The following is a 13916-nucleotide window of genomic DNA, read 5'->3' as shown; positions in this document are numbered from 1 at the left end:
CCACGCGGGCTTTTTTTTTTTTTTCTTTTTTCTTTGGTGGGGGCGGGGGTGTGTGTGGAAGAGAGGCAGGGATGGTGCCATGAACTTGCTATTCCTGTTCTTAGCCCATATGATGAAGAAATCAATAGATGGAAAAAAACTGAGTAATTAATCACCCTATTAAGCTGGATATTCCAGTTTAATAAATATCCTTCCCTTAGCTGTTCCCCTTGCCCCACTCTATATCTCAGCCACAACATTTTTATTTTTTTCTTTTTATTCTGCTTATTTGTTAGAAATAACACATTCTGAACTGAAATGAACTTACCATCATTTCAAGTGTGTACTGGTTACAACTTAGCAAACATCCTTTTCAGGATGGGGTCATTTTATAAAGAAGATGGACTGTCCAGTGGAATGATTTTATTTTATCAATAAAAGTGAGACTTTTAAATGCCTTTATTATCATTGTACTGTATGATATAGACTATCATTTTGTATCACATTATTCAAGATAAATTTCAGAAACATCGGAGCCTCGCACACCTATGAGTATCTCAGAGCCAACTAGGCATGAACAGAGGAAGTAATACAATTGCTTTTGTTAATGTTCTCATGCAACAGGCAGAGGCAGTCAATGTTAGACCTGGTAAAACACATCTGGCTCTAGGTGAAAGCTGAGAGAAGATGCAGCAACAAGAAAGCAGCACCGACTGAGCAAGCTCCTATTCAGGCAGAGACAGGAAGGGAGTGGACGTACTGTAGAAGCTGGCCATTACGTAGTTTTGGCAGGGATCACCAGTAAACTCATCTGGGCACTTGCACAAGTATCTTGAGGGGTTTGAAAGGTCTTTCACCATGAAGCACTTGCCTAAATTCACACAGAAAGTTTTCTCCTTCTGGCACGCTTGACAAGATGGCTTGTCCCAGTGGTAGATGTAGATGTGGATGAAGAAGTATTTGCTCCTTCTGTTGTTACTGATATTCTAATGGGAGACTCTGAAGACACACATGTTGTCTCAGTTGAGGCTGGCATGCCAGTGATGATCTCATTTGAGTCCACAATGGTGATATTGGCAGAGGCACTGTCATTTCCTAATTTGCTGATCACTTTGCACATACGTTCTCCAGAATCAGCCAGTGATGCTTTGTTAATGCGAAGTTCTCACTTCCCTGGCCTTTTTTTGTATCTTGATGTTTTGTGGTTCGTTCTTTGAGTTTAATTCATTCCCATTCTTGAACCATTTGAATTTGAGAGAGGAGTATTCAGAACTGGTCTCTCACCGAAGCACTAGTTTCGAATCTGCTGCAGACTCCTGACTTTTCATCTCTTCCAAACGGGGAGGCAAGGCGCACCGCTTGCACAGCACCCAGCAGATCTCCTTCTTGAGGTTCCGGCCTGTCTCAAGAGGCGGGAAGGATGCTCGGAAGGCGGCCGGTGCGCGGCCGCTGCTGTTGGCATCGGGCTCCATGAAGAAGATGTACCTGCTGTCCTCCTTGAGCCGCCCGCAGGAGGGGAACGCGGGGTGTCCCCAGGCGCCCAGGTGCACGCTGAGCAGCGAGCGAGTCCTTCTTCAAGCTCCCAGCTTTCACCACCCACACCTGGTGCACCTTCACCAGATAGGGCGCCTCGTCTCCGGGCTCGGCGGCGCGGGGCCCGTGGGCCAGGAGGGCACGGTGCCGGGCCCACGGCTGGCGGCTGGCGCTCGCCTCCCCGCGCCCCTGCCTCGCCCGCCGCCCCCTTCCTGTCGAGTGCCCCCCTGCTGCCGCCGCGGCGGGTGCGCATTTCCCTCCATCACCACCACGGCGCGCTGAGCCAGCTCCTGCACCGAGCCCACGCTGGGCGGGGACGCCTAGCACACTGAGGCCCCCGCGGGAGCCGCCTCCTCGCCGGCGGCCGCCCCCCGGCGCCACGGCCGCGGTCCACAGCAGCGGCAGCGGCGGGGCCGGGGCGCGTGACCCAGTGACCGGTCGTCCCGGAGCGGTGCGGGGCGCGTCGCCGTCTCAGGGTGCGAGGTGCGTGCGGGCTCCTGGCTGTCGGTTCGGACTCTCCAGCCACAACATGTTTAACGGCCAGTCTCTTGAGCATATAAAGAGGTAAGGCACATCTTACAAACCAGATATCACTGCATAAGCCAGATGTTTTACAGCCTAACCAAGTCATATGGGCACTTCCCCACAAGAGAGAATTGCTCCTGTTACATGATGAGGCTTCACTACACAGAGGGGAAAGCACTTCTGTTCCTCTTGGGAGAGGCATGTGAGGATTAAGTTTACACTAGCTGAAAATAATTCAGTAACAATCTAAATTGTATGGGTCAACTTCAGGTTTGTAAGAGCATGAGATTGAAAGATATGCTTACAAACGTCCTAATTAAGATACTTATGACAAGAAGAGAAGCCTTTTTGAAATTTGTATTTCGGGATCATATATCACAATTCATATTCCCAATTACTAATCATGTCAGCCAATCAGCTTTTTAGAGCTCCTGTGATGGTGAGACATGCCTGTGCTAGCTCTCTCCCAATTATAGAAGAAAACTACAAAAAAATTCAATGACTATGTGTTTGTTTCTGTGAAATACTGCCCTTCATTGGACAATTTTTTTTTTTTTAAGATGTTAGGGTAGGAGTTTTTATTAATTAATTAATTTGTTTTTTTGTTGTGTTGGGTCTTCATTTCTGTGCGAGGGCTTTCTCTAGTTGTGGCAAGCGGGGGGCCACTCTTCATCGGCGGTGCGCGGGCCTCTCACTATCGTGGCCTCTCTTTTTGTGAGCACAGGCTCCAGACGCGCAGGCTCAGTAGTTGTGGCTCACGGGCCTAGTTGCTCCGCGGCATGTGGGATCCTCCCAGACCAGGGCTCGAACCCGTGTCCCCTGCATTAGCAGGCAGATTCTCAACCACTGCGCCACCAGGGAAGCCCCATTGGACAATTTTTAAATGTATTTTTATGGGCTATGAAAGTATCACATTTTAAACCAACAAATAATTTTATTTCTTATCTGTCTGCTAGGGAAATAAGGTAAGCCAGAGAGAACTAAGTCATCCCTGACTAATAGGGGTTCAGAAAGTTTAACTGGCACAGCTATTCCAGCTGAACTGGTAAAGTGCTAAAAACTAGTTTGCCTTTAACTTTGACTCTGTTATAAAAAGTTGGGTCAACAAAATTACATTCTTAATTAACTGCTCATTAGAGAGCTAGGTGGGAAGTACGTTCTTTTGGACTTTATAGGATCTGGCTAAGATTAACTGCACATGATACGAGCAACAAGCCTTTGGAGAAATTTCATGATTGCTCGACAAAGGCTGAGGAACCAGCCAAGGTACTGGTCCAGACCTCCTGGAGCTGAGGAACAGCCCACAGTTAGGAGTCAGCATCCAGCTAGGGCTTGAAAGGTGGGGGCCCAAGCGAACATTGCTTTGGAAATACTGCAGTGGGCTTCTTCACACCAGTGTGAAGGCTTAAGGCACACCCAAATGCACATGATGAGCGCCCATAAATCCTAAGCATGAATGTAAGGCTTCAACCTCCCTCTTCTCGTGGCTTTCATGCCCCTACTATGGAATGAATCTAATTCAACCTTTCAGATCATTTTCTGGTTTTCTTCCTCACCCTGCTTGCTGTCCCGAAACGTGGGTACTCCCTTGGCAATTACACCTCTGCCCCGGTTCTCTACGTGCTTGACCTTTCAGAATGTCATTCACTCTCAGACCTTCCATTCCAACTTGTGTGTAGCTAATTCCTTGGATAATAGATCCAAGATCTATTATCTAGAAAGATCTAGCCTGATCTTTTTTCCTAGTTCTAAGCCCATATCTTCAACTGTCTATTAGATATTTCCTCACCTCCAACTCAATACATAAAATTTAGTTTGGTTCTTTCACCTCTTGACTTCCCCATTTCTTTTAATGGTACCAACTTGGCACTTTCATTCAGACTCAAAACCATGGAGTCATATTTTAATCTTCTCTCTCTGACTTCTAACATCCAAATTCTCAAATTCTTCAAGATTTGTTTTTCTTGTTGCATCTACTCTTCCCGCTCTCATTCCCACCATCACCACCTTAGTTCAGATCTTCATCTTATTTCCTTAATTCTAAGATGCCTACATTTTTGTAATTTTACATACCTAAAAATAAAGATTTGTTTTATAATCAGTGTATACGTTTCATGTGAGTTTTTTATTACAAAAACTGTCATGTTGGGCTTCCCTCGTGGCACAGTGGTTGAGAATCTGCCTGCTAATGCAGGGGACACGGGTTCGAGCCCTGGTCTGGGAGGATCCCACATGCCGTGGAGCAACTAGGCCCATGAGCCACAACTACTGAGCCTGCGCGTCTGGAGCCTGTGCTCCGCAACAAGAGAGGCCGCAATAGTGAGAGGCCCGTGCACCGTGATGAAGAGTGGCCCCCGCTTGCCACAACTAGAGAAAGCCCTTGCACAGAAATGAAGACCCAACACAGCAAAATAAATAATTAATTAATAAACTCCTACCCCCAACATCTTCAAAAAAAAAAAAAATCTATCATGTCAATAGTCTTAGGATCAAAATCTATGGCATCTCAGACCCAGATGACTGCTTCTACTTGTTCTTCTGGCCTGCATTCCCTTGCTTTTCTAATCTGTCCTGCACACTATTGCCTGATTAATCTCCTTAAAAGACTGCGTTCATTGTGTCCAGTGGTTAAGACTCCACATTTCCGCTGCAGGGGCATGGGTTCATCCCTGGTGGAGAACTAAGATCCCACATGACGTGCGGCGCAGCAAAAACAAAAACAGAAACAAACAACTTCAGTGGTTCCCATTCCCTGATAGGTAAAGTATGCAAGTATTCCTAGAGGATCAAGCTGGGCATCGAAGGGACACCACAATCACACCCTGACGTCTTCCTGTCCTTACCAACATTATTCCCCTACCCAGATCTTTCTGCCATGAACACATCCTCGTCTGCCTCTGTTTGTGTCATTCCCCACAATTAGAAGGCTATTCCTCCTGCTACGTACACCCTACTCAGGCTTCAAGTCCTATGTCTGTTGTGAAATGTTATCTGAACACCCTATCCCGAAGTAATCTCTTCCTCCTCTAAATCCCTGTAGGACTTGTCTTGACTACTTATTTCACACTTATTATTAATTATCTGGTATCTTTGAATGTCTGTATATGTTTATGAGTGTAAAGCAATGAATCCGATGTTTTATAATGAACGGGAAAAAATCAGTCACATTAGTTCACATTCTATATGTCTTATTTCTCTCATCAGATCATAAATTCCTTGCAGTTAGCTCTATTAGGTATACTTGTCTCCCTTGAATTGTGATTTATTTAAGCAATATAGTCTACTAAGCACTGAGTTCAATGGGGGGATCACACCTCTCATCAGAGAGGCACCGCTACCCCTATTCTTTTCTCTATGGCTCGTCCAAATCACTTATATTCAACTTCTCCCGTCTGCCCTCCTCCAGCACCCGAGCTTATGATCGTAGTAGCACAAGACTTGCTCAGGCTTTAGAGTGAATCAAGCTTCAAGGAGCGGGTGAATTGAAGAACAAGGAGAAACTTCGCGGTGTTCTAAGACAGATGTGTGGAGGCAGAAGGTCACTGCGATGCAGCGAAGGTGAGGGGGCAAGGCCAGGTTGGCAGGGGCCTCGCATGATGTCATGCTAAGGAGGTCAGACCTTCTTTCTCCTCACTGGAATTGGGGAGATTTTTTAACCAGTGGAGGGACGTGAGCCAGATTTGCTTTCTTAGAGTTGTGGAGGTAGACTGGGAAGAGGAGGAGAGACTAGAAGAAGGTAGGCCAGTTAGGAATCGTATTTCAGGACCTGGATACAGTGGCAGCTGTGGTGGTGGGAATGAAAAGCAAGAGGATGAAATCAAAAGAAGGTGGAGAAAGAATGGACGGAACTTGATGACAGAGATGAGACCGGAGAGATGACGATGAAAGAGAATGAGTGACAGAGGTTTCCACTTCAGTCTAGGCGTGGCTCCAGTGCTATTCCCTGAAATAGAGGAGAAGCAGGTTGGGGAGGGGCTGGAGTAGGTGAGAAGACAGTGAGACCTGATTTACATATGTTGAATTTGTAACCTCTAAAGGACATTTGCATGAGATTGGGGACATGGAGACAGATATGGGTTGGAGAGACAGACTTGTGATAGGCACAACTCACTCAATAAAATGTATATCTGTCTTGAAATACCCTGCTCACTCTTAGCCTGAGGCATCCAACTACATTTCTTGTCCTACCTGTTTCACCAGATTTTTATAATTTCCTGGCTTGGCTCCCAGTTTGTTATACTTTTACTCTTGGCCAGTTCAGAACTCTTTTTATAATATTTTACGTAGAGTAGTTATCTAAAGTCCTAGACAATCAGACTCTGAGACATTACTTAATTTAATTTCATAGACAGTGAAGTTCTGTGGAAGCTCAGGGACTTCATTTTACTGCACTTTATGTTAAACATTCCATGGTGTTTCCTGGCCATGTTCCCCCTTTTCCAGCTCACTTCATCCAACTGCTCATGCACATAATCTTTTCTGCCCTCCAGCTTCTATGCTCTCAACCCCTTCTTTACACTTTTGGCCACTGCTTTATTCTTAAAACTTTTTTTTTAATTAATTAATTTATTTTTGGCTGCGTTGGGTCTTCATTGCCATGTGCAGGCTTTCTCTAGTTGCAGTGAGCGGGGGCTACTCTGCTGCGGTGTGCGGGCTTCTCATTGCGGTGGCTTCTCTTGTTGCAGAGCACGGGCTCTAGGTGTGCAGGCTTCAGTAGTTGTGGTGCATTGGCTTAGCTGCTCCGCGGCATGTGGGATCTTCCCAGACCAGGGCTCGAACCCATGTCCCCTGCATTGGCAGGAGGATTCTTAACCACTGCGCCAGTGGGGAAGCCCAAAACTTTCTTTTTCCTGAGCTTCATGACATCTCCCGATTTCCCGCCTACCTCCAACCTCTCTGGCTGCTATACTTCCCCAAATGCCCACTTAAAAGTTAATGTTTCCTAGGATTCCCTATTAAGCCTTCCCTTCATCTCATTTTAGTACACACTTAGTGTGACCTCATCCACTTCCGTGGCTTAACAACCACCCACTAATATTATTTCTAAATCTGAATGTCTAGCCCAGTCTTCTCAGTCCAAACCCAAATATCCAGCTCTTTTTAGGACACCTTTATTCGGATGTGTTCCACGGGTATTTCAAATCAACTTGCCACAGTGAATTTTCCTCTTCTTCCTCTTCTGTATTGGTGATGGTATTGTCACCCTCCCAGTAACCTGTGAGCCATCCCTGACTTCTCCTCCTTTCTCTTTCAAACTCAGTCTGCCAGGAAATCCTGACTATTTTACATTTTAAATGAGCATTTTCCTAGATGAGAACACAGTGTGGTTGAAGATAACAAAAAGGGAGTGAGACTAGCGTGGTGGGAGAAGTTTTGTTGAGAAATATTGGGGAAAATGGTTGGATTATTAAGTGGGAGAGTACCTTGGAAGGTAACGTTAAGGCCGCACAGAGTATTTCAGAGTTGATGTGGTTGGAGAACCACCAAACATTAGGCAGATGGATGAAATGGTAATTTCAAGGTGCATTTTTTAAAAAGTCAGTCACTTGAAGAAAGGGAGTCAGAGCAACTATTAACTTTGTAACTAGGAGACAACCATTTCTTACACTTCATTGACGACATGAGGAAAAAAACCCGAAGAAGTTACAACTAGAAGCTCAGAAAATCTGACCCTGAATTTAAATGAAGTACAAGTGCTACTAAAAAATAATAAGTTCCCTTTGAAGAAGATAAATTGAAATTACGCATTAGTGATATAACTAGAAGTAGACTGTGTTGAAAATAAGTGCAAGAATGACATCATTTGATTGAAAAGTGCTTATAAGCCAATTCCTTAACTGTAAATAATTTTAAAATTGAATACATATAGACATCTTTTAAAAAAATCACCAGGCTTCCTTGATGGCGCAGTGGTTAAGAATCCACCTGCCAGTGCAGGGGACACGGGTTCGAGCCCTGGTCCAGGAAGATCCCACATGCCGCGGAGCAACTAAGCCCGTGCGTCACAACTCCTGAGCCTGTGCTCTAGAGCCGGCGAGCCACAACTACTGAGCCCACATGCCACAATTACTGAAGCCTGTGTGCCTAGAGCCCGAGCTCAGCAACAAGAGAAGCCACCGCAATGAGAAGCTTGCACACTGCAACGAAGAGTAGCCCCCGCTCACCACAACTAGAGAAAGCCCATGCGCAGCAACGAAGACCCAATGCAGCCAAAAATAAATACATAAAATAAATAAATTTTTAAAAACTCACCAAATTGAAATGTAATGATGATTTCCTAAAACATCTGGATTTCCATATGCCTCAATAAAAAATTTAGGCTAAATAAACTCTGTTATAATATAATACACTATATGACATATTTATATATTGATAAACATGGTAATTTCCATTTAATTTGGCTTAGATACTAATTAACTCAAAATAAATGCACTCCCCTCACCAATGTAGTAAGTCAATAGGTAAATAGCTGGGAGAAAAAGTACTCCAAGCCAGGCAGCTCTGTATGTTTCAGAAGCAAAGGGAAAAATAAAAACAGTCACAGTAAACACTGCACTTCTGGAAATAAACTACATTTATGAAGCAGAAGATTCAAAAAGTAAAAGCTAACCCTCTTTATGTGGTGAAAGCATCACTGAGAAACAAATAGCACCCAGAGAGTGACTACCAGTAGTTAGCAGTAAAAAAAATGACATTAGAAAAAAATGGCAGATGTGACAGATTTAAAACCAAAGCTTTCCTCTTACTCCTTGTCATTTTCTCCTTTTTACCTGATTGCAATTTCAATGATAAAGGTCTATTGATTGCTAAGTTACTTACATGAGGGCCTGGAAAGCACAACACTCGGTGAGGATACACACTGATTTCCATCCTGTGGCACAAGCTCCGTACCTCGTGTTGTTTGAAGCAATGAGGAGGGCAGCTATTTGTTCTCTTGGTTTAGCTGCCACAGAGCAGTGATAAATAGGCATCTGATTTCCAGACTAAATCTTCAGCCCCGGCTCTCTGAAAAGGAAGGAAAAAAAAAGGTGACTCTAAACTCTTCCTGTATTTCTGGACAGTAGCTTGAAAGTAGGACAGTCAGTGTCTGAGTGTTACTTTCCGGTCTTTGATACACAATTCTACCTGATAATTTTATTTTCCACCAGAAAAATTATTTTCTTCTGAGTTTCTTGAAGGTAGAAACAAAAATCTACAATCAAAATCTCAATAGTCCTTTTCACATTGTTTTCACACAGGTTCATTTAAAACATTTATTGATGTGCTCCTTAGAGGAAAGAACTAAAAGGGATTAAACTAGAGGATTTAAGGTTCTTTAATAGTCACAGGCCTCAACATACTTAGAACCCTTAGTTTCATGAGATTGAAGGAAAAATCAATATTGTTGCACTTTAACTAAGCTACATTAGGATAGAAAACTGTTGCTACATTTTATAAAGGAGGAACCTTATACTTTTGGTGCTCAGGGACCCCACAGCCAGATTGGTGGCAAGGGATATAGGCTGATAATCTGCTTATTTTGATTTCATTGATATATGTTCATTTGAACACATCACCATCCTAGCCTTTTATACCACATAACGTTACATTCTACTTAAGGAAAGCTAAAATTAAAAGTGATCCATTTTCTACTGTATAGCACAGGGAATTCTGCTCAATATTATGTAACAACCTAAATGGGAAAAGAATTTGAAAAAGAACAGATACATGTAATGTGTATAACTGAATCACTTTGCTGTATACCTGAAACTATCACAACATTGTTAATCAAGTATACCCCAATATAAAAAAAAGTTAAAAAAAAAAAGAGTAATCCATTTTTGGGAATTCCCTGGTGGTCCAGTTGTTAGGACTCGGTGCTTTCACTGCGGGGGCCGGGGTTCAATCCCTGATGGGGGAACTTAGATCCCACAAGCCTCTTGGACAAAACAAAACAAAACAAAACAAAACCATTTTTAGGAAGAGAACATGCTATACTGCCGTTTTTAAAAACTAATGAACAGAATGGGGAGCATATAGCCTAGCATAGGCTAACACAGGCTGGCACAGGCTGAACTAGCACAGGCTGGCACAAACCAAAATATGAAATTGATTTAAAGAATCCTAAATAAAATATTAGTAAATAAAATCTAACTATGTATGAAAAGAATAATACCTAAATGACCAAATAATGTTTGTCTCTGGACTGTGAGGATGATCCAGCTTTAGAAGTCTTTTGATATAATCTGTTATATTAACAAAAAAAGAAAAACTAAATAAATTAGACTTTGAAAAAGCGTTTGCTTCACCCATTTCTAATTAAAACAAAAAAAACAAGACAAAAGCTCTTTTTGTCATGTAGGATATCTGGAAACCTCCTTAACTCATTAAAGTACAACTACCAAAATCTGTAGCAAGCCTCACATGTGATGGTGAAACAAAAAACCTCTCATGCTATTGCCACCACTATTCACATTGCGTTGAAGGTTGTAACCAGTGCAACAAGAAAAATATGACATATAAATATTGGAAAGTAAGAATTAAAGCTATTATTATTTGTAGATTATGTGGTTGTCTACCTAGCTATCCCAAGAGGATCAACTAAAATAACTATTATAATGAATGAGAGGTTACTGAGGTGACTAGATACAAAATCCCTGGTAATAATGAATAAGAAAATGTAACTGGAAAAAGAAATCCCATTCACAAGAACCACAAAGACAACTGAGCACTTGGAACTAACCCAATAAAAATTGTGCAAGACTTATATGAGGAGAACTTACTGGAAGAATGTTGATTCTTCCCCAATAATCTACACATTCAGTGGGGAGCCCAATGAAAATTTTCACAAGATTTTTAATTGAACATGAAAAGCTGCTTATCAAGTTCTTCTAGAATAGAAAATAAACAAAAATAACCAAAAAACAGAAATTGAGGGAAAAAATGAGGTGGAGAATTTGCCCTACCAGATATGAAAACAATCTATAAAACTACAGTAATTAAAACAATGGAGTGTCAGAGAACAAATAAACATATGGATTAATGAAAGAGAATAGAGTCCAGAAACCGACCCATGTATTCAAAGGAATTTAGCGTATGATAAAGGTGGAATTTCCAAACAGTGGGAAAATGAAAGATTACTCTAAAAATAGTACTAGGACAATGGGAGCCATAAGGAAAAAAAAATAAAGTGAATCACTTCCTCATCCCATACTCAGAAAAAAATCCAGATTGACTCAAGATCTGCATTTACAAAAGTATAGAAGAAAACACCAGACAATATGTTTATAATCATGGGGTGGGAAAGACACAGTCGTCAAGAAAAACCAGACAAATCTTATTAAACAGAAATTTAAAACTCCTCAGAGCAAAAGACTGGGAAAAATATTTGCAACATATACCACAGACAAATGCTTAATAACTGTAATATATATCTAGAATTCCTACAGAGATGTGACAAAACATAAGCAAGCTAATGGAGAAAAAAGGCAGGGGAGAAAAACATAATTCTTAGAAGAGGAAATAGAAATATTTCTATAAATATTTGAAAAGATGCTCAACCTCACTAGCACTTAGGGAAATATACATGAAAACAAACAAGGAGGAATTATTTTTTGTCCATCAAATCTTACAAAGCTAAAAGGACTGATAATGTATAATAATGGTGATGGTGTTGGGGAAGAAAACTCAAACTCTGTTGATGAGAGTATAAATGGTTGGAGGAACAATTTGGCAACATCTATCAGAATTTGTAATGTACACACTCTTTGACTCACTTCCACTTCAAGTCATCTATCATACATGTATACCTGCTAACATGTACAAAGATATATGTACAATTACGATCATTGCACCTTTAAAAAATTGGAGATAACCTAAATAACTCTCACTAGGAGACTGGTTAAATAAATATAGAGTATCCATACTGTAAAATACCATGTACTTGTTAAAAGGAATACCTAAGTATTCCTTTGTATCAGTATGGAATACTTCCTAAGGCATATTACTAAATGAAAAAGCAGCATCAAAACTATATGAATGGGCTTCCCTGGTGGCGCAGTGGTTGAGAGTCCGCCTGCCGATGCAGGGGACACGGGTTCGTGCCCTGGTCCGTGAACATTCCACATGCCGTGGAACGGCTGGGCCTGTGAGCCATGGCCGCTGAGCCTGCGTGTCCGGAGCCTGTGCTCCTCAACGGGAGAGGCCACAATAGTGAGAGGCCCGCGTACCGCAAAAAAAAAAAAAAAAACTATATGAAGGGACTTCCCTGGTGGTCCAGTGGTAAAGAATCCACCTTGCAATGCAGGAGACGTGGGTTCGATCCCTGGTCAGTGAACTAAGATCCCACATGACGCAGGGCAACTAAGCCCAAGTGCCACACATACTGAGCCCACGCCTCAACTACAGAGCCCGCGTGCTGCAAACTACAGAGCCCACACGCCCTGGAGCCTGTACACCACAAATACAGAGCCCACACACCCTGGAGCCTGTGCACCATAACTAGAGAAGAGAAAACACGCCCCACAACTAGAGAGAAGCCTGCGCACCACAAAGAAGAGCCCGCACACCACAACGAAAGATCCCGCATGCCTCAATAAAGATCCCGTGTGCCACAGCCAAGACCTGATGAAGCCAAAAATAAATAAATAATAAATAAATCTTTTAAAAAGCTATATGAAGTGTGATCCCACGTATGCAAAAAATTATCTAAACTATATTCTATGCATTTTATAGACAAGTATGGATATGTAACTAACCATATTGTAGTCATTAAACCACATGTTTTATTCCTAAAGCAATTCAACATTCAAAAAAGCACAATTCAAACAGGATTTCCAATCTTCATTTATGCCTCCTAAAAACTTAGAGAATTCAGATATATAGTCTTTACTATTTTAACTATTTTAATATTATGACACCCTTTAGTATTCTCTCTATTCTTTGCTTTTCCATATAAATTTTAGGATCAACTTGCCAAGTTCCATGAGAAACTCCATTTGGGATTTTTATTGGTTTAATTAATTTTTAAAATTTCTCTGTCCCTATAGACTGAAAACTGCTTGATGACAAGAGACCATGCCTGTCTTGTTCTTACTGTGTTCACAGCACCTAGCCAGTGCCTAGAGGGTAGTAAGTACTCAATAAACTCATTCTAGAATGGTTGGATGAATGAATGAATGAATAAATGACCTACGATAGCATAATGATAATATAAAATGTTTTATAGGTGTTAAAATTTTATTTTGGGGCTTCCCTGGTGGCGCAGTGGTTAAGAATCCTCCTGCCAATGCAAGCAACACAGGTTCGAGCCCTGGTCCGGGAAGATCCCACATGCCACGGAGCAACTAAGACCGTGAACCACAACTACTGAGCCTGCGCTCTAGAGCCTGTGAGCCACAACTACTGAGACCATGTGCCCCAACTACTGAAGCCCATGCACCTAGAGCCAGTGCTCCGCAACAAGACAAGCCACCATAATGAGAAGCCCACGCACCACAACAAAGAGTAGCTCCCGCTCACCACAGCTAGAGAAAGCCCGCGTGCAGCAACGAAGACCCAAGGCAGCCAAAAATTTTTTTAATTAAAAATTTTTAATAAAAGAAGGTATGCACATGCATTGTTTTAAAAAATTTTATTTTCAAACTATAGTAAATTATGGGAAAATATTCACAATGTATTAAGTGAAAAAAGTAGGCTTCAAAATTTTTAAAATAAAATGATCCTAATATTGTAAAATAAAATCTATCTGTTTATATATATTATATATAAAGTTTATGTATGCATTAAAAAAACTAAGAAGGAAATAGAAAATAACAGTGGTTGCCTGGGTGGTAAAATTGCAGATTGTAATTTTCTTATTTATACTTTTCTAAATTTTCTATAATTAGCATACAGTACTT

General features: G+C 41.8%; 1 pseudogene; it reads right to left on the bottom strand.

The window, feature by feature from the left end:
• Positions 1 to 573: 573 nt before the first annotated feature.
• On the bottom strand, positions 574 to 1694 carry LOC116755735 (annotated as a pseudogene).
• Positions 1695 to 13916: the final 12222 nt, after the last annotated feature.

Source organism: Phocoena sinus, chromosome 6 (genome assembly GCF_008692025.1).
Source record: "Phocoena sinus isolate mPhoSin1 chromosome 6, mPhoSin1.pri, whole genome shotgun sequence".
NCBI classification, from domain to species: domain Eukaryota; kingdom Metazoa; phylum Chordata; class Mammalia; order Artiodactyla; family Phocoenidae; genus Phocoena; species Phocoena sinus.
Note: the sequence above shows the minus strand (reverse complement) of the source record. Positions and strands in the feature narration are given on the sequence as shown.